The sequence below is a fragment of the Triplophysa dalaica genome, chromosome 8, assembly GCF_015846415.1.
Source record: "Triplophysa dalaica isolate WHDGS20190420 chromosome 8, ASM1584641v1, whole genome shotgun sequence".
In the NCBI taxonomy this organism is placed as follows: Eukaryota; Metazoa; Chordata; class Actinopteri; order Cypriniformes; family Nemacheilidae; genus Triplophysa; species Triplophysa dalaica.
Genome location: NC_079549.1, coordinates 7,188,862 through 7,196,008, shown reverse-complemented (window position 1 = coordinate 7,196,008; position 7,147 = coordinate 7,188,862). Strand labels below are relative to the sequence as shown.

The 7,147-nt window shown below is 35.3% G+C and overlaps 2 long non-coding RNA genes across 2 annotated transcripts; one reads left to right on the top strand and one right to left on the bottom strand.

The window, feature by feature from the left end:
• The first annotated feature begins 2,245 nt into the window (after positions 1-2,245).
• Positions 2,246-3,972, top strand: LOC130427679 (uncharacterized). The gene is made up of 2 exons (XR_008907337.1): positions 2,246-2,500; positions 3,361-3,972. It is a non-coding gene; the product is annotated as an uncharacterized LOC130427679 (long non-coding RNA).
• A 636-nt stretch (positions 3,973-4,608) lies between these two features.
• On the bottom strand, positions 4,609-6,141 carry LOC130427680 (uncharacterized). The gene is made up of 3 exons (XR_008907338.1): positions 5,917-6,141; positions 5,081-5,167; positions 4,609-4,959 (listed from the first exon to the last, which is right to left on the bottom strand). It is a non-coding gene; the product is annotated as an uncharacterized LOC130427680 (long non-coding RNA).
• Positions 6,142-7,147: the final 1,006 nt, after the last annotated feature.

Genomic DNA, 7,147 nt, shown 5'->3' with positions numbered 1-7,147 from the left:
GACCAAACTACCATAATTATATTTCCTAATCAAACAAGAATATTAAAACACTGCATTTAACGCACTAGCAGCCATCCTCCCAAGATAGCATTCAACGCGGCGTGAAGTCGATTAACAAACTCTATTGCAAATTAACAAAGTGATACACTCTAAAAAATGCTGGGTTATTTCTGTAAACACATTTTTGGGTTAATTGTGCTGGGTCATAATTTTGGGTTGGTTGAGGTACTGTAAACACACAGTTGGGTTGCTCATGCTGGGTCAAATGGACTGTAGGGGTTCTTTCACCACTGAACAGCTGGGTTGGGTTATTTTGACCTAGGGATGTGCACATCGATGCTGCAGTATCGATATATCGATACTCAAAAGATGCTATTTAGGTATCGATATTTTCAGAAAAGTATCGATTATCTGGTTAATTACATTAATAGTTTCAGCATAACTAAATGTTGTTAGCTCTGTGCATGCCGATCAGTGACACTATGTTATGAAAGTACTAGCTCTCGCGACAGTTTGACGTCACACACGGATCGGTCTCCGGCTGCGCAGCGCGGTCAGATGGACGTGCTATTCAGCTCCGTAACGTACACATACACAACACGCATGTATTGCACACTTGCACATTAAACAGAGGAGAGAATAGGTTGGTTTCACGTGACGTCACGATGCTGCATCGTGAGAGCGCGAAATTCAGATGGAGGGCAGGAAGTAAAATAGTTGAGGATCTGCCAGTGCCGTCTGAAAAAATGCCAATGTTTTATGTAGTTTACGGCTGCTCCAATCGTTCAAACAGAGAAAAGGATTTTACAGAGTACCAAAGATTGTCACTCATAAATGTGAGAAATGTAAAAAGTTCACAGAACAACGCCGTAAAAAGTGGATTTTTAACGAACTTCTGCGGTCGGGAGGAGCAGAGTCTGTTAATGCCCGTGTGTGCAGCGACCACTTCGTCGGAGGTTATGTTATATAGCCAAATTGTTTTTTGTGTCTGTGTTTATATAGCATTCGGTTTTCGTTAAATGCTCTTTACTTAGTAATTATTATAAAGTTAACGGTAGTCTAATATGCAGTTCATTTGGGCTTTTTTGACTGCCCTAGCGCTTTGGGTGACGTTGAGTCGGTAGATTGGGCTCCGACGGTCAACCTAAGGTCCCCAAAAACTAAACCCAAATCAGAGGCATCTCTCAAACGAGAGCAGAGGATGACGCTCAAGGAAGACCAACAAAGACGGTCGAAATGTGCAGAGGCTATGTTGGATCTCCTACAGACAGATGAGAGCCAGGATCTGACACAGACAGCCGAAAGTTTCGAACCGAAGCAGCGTGACTAGTGACCAGTGGATAAAAGTATTACACTTGTGTAAAACTAGTGACGAGGGCTAGTGACTAGTCCAATTGTACTGGCTATATGTATTATATGTAATGAAATGGAATCTAATCTGTTATTGCACACCATGTTCTTATTATAACAATTGTTGAAAAATCTAATATTGTAAATAAACCACCATTTATAATTCTGTCTTCTCAATGGCATTTAATGTTTGCATTTATATTAAACAACAGCCAGAACTTACAAAGACCACACTTATAACAATAGTCAAAATGATAGATAGTTGGTGATGTCAACAGCATCCACTGTTGGCAAATCTTCAAGTTCGACATAAAAGCTCAATCATCTTCACGAGTAACGGGTCACGACCAACATATCTGTTTACTAACTCCTTGTATATTTTGCTTGAAACTGGTCCTAATTTCATACAATACGGACTCTCCGCAACGGTTTCCTCCATAGACGTATTATCCATATTTACTTCCTGCCCTCCATCTGAAATCGCCCCGCCTTCGAGCGTCATCATAATCACGTGACTGAAACCCAGCTATTGCAAGATGGCTTAGAGGAAGCGTAAAAGTTAAGTTAATGTATGCACAGTTTATATTGTTTGTAATTTTATTGATTGTATTAAGATTTTTGTTAGTTAATCAATATGTTTTCCTTCAAAATACAGTATATTACAGTACAAACAAAATGTTAAACCCTAAGAAAAATGGCCTGTTTAAAAATAAAACGGCAGAGAAAATATGCAATTTTTTGTTGGTGCTATTTTTGTTTCTTTTATTAAGATTTATGTTATTTAATCAATATTTTTGTAAGAAGGTTGTTAAAATATTGTATTTATTTGTTTAAATTACTTTTTTTTGTAAATTTGCTAATAATAGCCAGTACAAGTATGTAATTTCTCTTTAATTGTAATTATATTTTTATTTAAAAAAATATATATATAAAAAATAATGTCCATCATCAGTATCGATATCGGTATCGGTATCGATAAAATGTCAAGAAAAAGTATCGGTATCGTATCGCATCAAAAAAAGGTGGTATCGCCCATCCCTATTCTGACCCAACCGGTTTGTTCATTTTTCCACTTCATCGAACCTTCTGGATCCTTCACGCGTCTCATTGTCAGACGGCAACGCACATCACAGCATGCTGATTTTATAAGGTAAATAAATATGATAATATGATTATTTTTAATAACTTGTGGTAAGAGCACACTGATTTTACTATTTAATGCAGTATTTGATCTGTCGCTGTGCGGAGGAAGTGTTTTATTCTGTGATTGATTAACGTTAAGTAATTTAGCAGCTTAGCATGCTAATTTAAAAAAAGGCCTTAACAATCGCTTTATCGTTATGTTATATCTATATATATGTGTGTGTACGTGTGCATATTTTTACTTTAAAAGGTTTTATCCTTCACGTTAAATCCTCATGGAACTGTATGAACAAGCCTTAGGTCAGAAATACATGGTATAGTTCGGTTACTGTTTGTCTACTGTATATGACTTTGTAATGTTTAGTCAGAATTAGATAATTTCATACAAAACTTAATCTAAGGGGATATTTTTTCAAGTGTCTGCGACGTGCCGGATCCAACCAACTAGCAATAATTTAAAATTAAGCATTTTCGCGCTTTTTTTCCCTCAGGTAACGTAACCGTTAGCTGCATTAGCTAAAAGCTATGCCTCTTAATCTCACTGATAATTACAATTAATGACAAAAATAATGTTTGGAAAATTAAACACAAATTTCCTTCTGACACCGGACAGCAAACGATAGATTTTCCAGCTGGTAAAAATACAAGTGTTCTAGTAATTTTGGCCATCACTGTGTGATATATGTATATCCTCAGAAGTAAATGATATACAGTATGAATGTAGTGAATGAAGTAAAATACTAAAAGTGATTTTTGAAATTTTCTTCTAAAATTAGCATTTTTATAAGGCCTCTGTGTTTGTTCATTAAATGCATTTTAACTTAAATGTTAGTTATGTTTTAAGACTAACTGTGATATATTTATCAGGTGGGGACTGTCATGGTGGAATACTTGCAAAATGCAGAGACCAGTGATGTAATCTGCACATTTTGTGCCTTTGGGACAAGGCAGCAATGACATCCCAGAGCTTCACCATTGTTTCGGGACATGCCATTGAAACTGACTTGTTGCTCAGTTGATCTGTTTCAAGTCCTTTTCTGTGCTTGATGTTAACTAAGCAGTCTCTTCCTACTTAGGAATTTCTCCAACATGCAGTTTATCGTATTGATGGACATGAGTCTTCATGTGGGAATTTTTTAAGGAAAACAGTTTTTTCTGGGCACTTGTAACATGTTTTAAGTTGTCACATGTATTGTCTGTTGTTTTGAGTCTTTGTTTGGCTTAGTTTTAATGGCACACTGTTTGAACTGATTCTCATGTGCCAATAATATATTTTTGAGTGTTCTAATGCTGCGAATGTTGACATATAGAATAGGAATCTACAGTGCCTAATGCACCCAGTTTTGTGTTTTTAAAGAAACTAATCTACAAAAACTTGTTTTTATGTGTCTGTCGGTGTTGGATGAAATGTATGACAATTGCACCCATTCAATAAATGTAAAGAAATAAATTTAATAAAAACGCATATTTACAATTGCATTTGTTTTGTGTAATTGTATTACAGAAAAATTATAATAATTTTACATTCCCTTCAGATTATTTATTTTTATTGGTAAATATAAAAGAAGCAAGGCAATGAGACAACATATAACCCAATGTTTAGGTTATGTTAACCCAGAAACACAGTTAATCCGACCCACTACACTCTAAAAAAAGGCTGGGTTAAAACAACCCAATTTGGGTTATTTTGGTAACCCAACATTGGGTCAAATATGGACAAACCCAGCGTTGGGTTATTTTAACCCAGCCAGTTGGGTTAAATCTTTGACCCAACATGCTGGGTTGTTTTATTTAAATCAACTTTTGCTTAAAAATGATGGTTTAAAACAAACCCGAAATGTTTAAAAATAATAATAACAAAATCACAGAGAAATACTCGAGGCATCAGTAAGAATCAATAGTTTTATTAAGGATCAAAATGCAAGACAAAAGGAATTCATAAAAACATGCAATATGTTATGCTCAATGAACAATAAAATGGCATATAAAACACTTTGATGAAATGTATGTTTATACATATTTAAAGAAAAGTAACTTCAATAAATTACATTAGTTTAGATTTTAACATATACATTTAACAAGGTTATTAAAGTGGCACAAGTAAATATAAATAGTTAGACAACTTAACACTTCAAAACACTATAAAAAAGTATTTTACTAAACCCTTGTTGATAGAACCGCATTTATATGATAAAATATAAGTCTATGCACAAGTTTTCTATAAAAAAAGAAATAAACAAGCGTTATGGATGTGAAAAGGGGACACCGTAACTTTCCTCTTCATATAAACTCACAAAACATTTTAAAGAGTGTTAGTTCTTTCGGTTTCAGCACTGCTTAACCTGACATATCCACGGAGCAGTCTTACTAAAGAGGATTCTTTTCCTGGGAGTTGTAGACAACAGTGTGGCGTGCACTTTTGGAAACCGATGTTCAGCAGGAGGGTTTCTTTATCAATTTGTTCATCTATAAAGAGAAAAAGAGACAAGAGAAGAATGTAAGGAAACTGGGCTACCCAGAGCACAATGGATTATAATAAACATATAAAGAAGTACATTAACATTGATTTTACCTAAATAATGTTTACCTTTAAGCCTGTTATGAAAACATCCACGTTCCAGTTGACATTCTCTTGAATAGAATGATCCATTAATATAAGCTGTTATTCTGCACGCTGTCAGTGGGGGAAAGAAGAAGAGTGGGCTCTAGTACAGAAAGTGAAATACAGTCTTAAAAAAATAATATTATAAACGTTAAAACAACCCTTCACTAATTCGACACACTCGGGAATAAGTATAAGTCTAAAAAGAGCAACAATTGTTCGTCTCATATACCCAAAATTAACTATATCGCATTGTTAACCACTAACGTTATAAGAGCCAGCGGCTATTCCCGAAGCAATGGCCGAGATAGAGCTGCTCTCCACGGAGACACGACCGCTGACCGCCTGAAGCTCACACCTCCGACAGCGTCTTAACAAAATCTCAAAGAGGTGTTATGTTTATATATAAATCACGTATTTGTGTTCTTAACAACTACATTCTCGTCTAAAAGACTCTTAAATCTAAGTTCCGTCACCGAACATTAGCGGTATTTAAAATAAAAAAATGAGCTGGATATTTGCTTTTGACACGACGCTCTCGTGTCGACCTTAAACTAATATCAAGATGCGTAAGTTACTGAACTAAATTCCTCACACAAGTCACACATTTCAGAGGAAATGTTCAACAAAAAGGAAGTTTAAATGATTAAAAAGCTGTAAATTAGAACAACGTGGGCATAACGTTACAGACTAGCTATCCAAAGCTAACGAAGCTAGATTGTAACGTTACTTTCAAACCTAATGCGAACAGCCGAATTTTGCATACTTTTGCATTTTTTTTACAGTAATAGTTTTATACATTAAAAACTCGTAAAACATACCTTTTATTCTTCGATTAACAGCTTTCCGAGATGAAGTGGATCAAAATGCCCGCGAAGGTAAAGTTTGTCTGATGCGTCGAGGAGTGGGAGGGGTTTACTCTCTCAACTGTCACTCAATTGGACCAGACTGGTAACCCAGCGTTTGGGTTACTCAAAAAATGACCCAACACTAAGAAAATAACCCAACAAAATGACCCAACAGGCTCAACCCAGCTGTTGGGTTAAACAAATAACCCAGCGTTTTTTAGAGTGTAGTTGGGTCAAACAAACAACCCAGCATTTGGGTCAAATGGTTCAACCCAGCACTTGGGTCAAAATAACCCAGCGCGTGTTCTGTCCCATAGTTACCCAGCAGCTGGGTTAAGGTTGGGTTATTTTCTAACCCAGAAATTCTTAGTGTGTAGAAAGGACACCATTAGACTTTGGGCTCAAACTTTGGAAAAGCTAAAAGATCGGGTATCGTGACGTCATGCATTCTGACTTCTTTACACTGTTAAACTTGCTGGCTTCTCGTGCTTAACATGGTCAACTTGTTATAAAACGAGTTGGATGTATACTATTTGTGTACTTGATTACACTCCCCAAGCACTTGTTTCGCATTTTTATAATTCTGGATCCCTGTGTCGTCAAAGGGATCCTATTCCTTTTATTGGCCACTCTCCCAGAAAAGCACGGCAAAAAAAATAATTTGATAAAACAATTTCTCTTCGAAGACACGACGTAGGCTATGCAATACAACTGTTGCAGTCAAGATTAAAGGGAGATTGGCAAAAACTACATGTGAAATGCGATCTTTAAATGTTTACTTAATGTGAATTGTAGATTAACCCCCCCCCCCTCCCCCACTCTCTGGCCTGAGGTGTTTTTTCTTTCTGCTTTGGTTCCCTCTCAATTTTTTATTATTATTATAATTTTTATAATAACCTTTTGTATAATCTTCAATACATGTTTAGTTTTTCTTTTTTTCTTTAGCCTATACAGCATATTTTAAATAATGGCTTTGCATATTTCTGTCATTCAGGTTTCAGTATTTCTTTTTATTATTCTTTGTATTATTTGTATTATCAATATTATTTATTTTCTTCATATCATTGATTAATTTATTATTATTATTTTCTATATAAGTTGACTATTGTTAAGATGACTGTCTGCGTCATTCTGCATAAGTAAACAATGCAAAACAATGCTTTTACTGTTCCATTGCATAAAATTATATATTTTTTTTTTAATA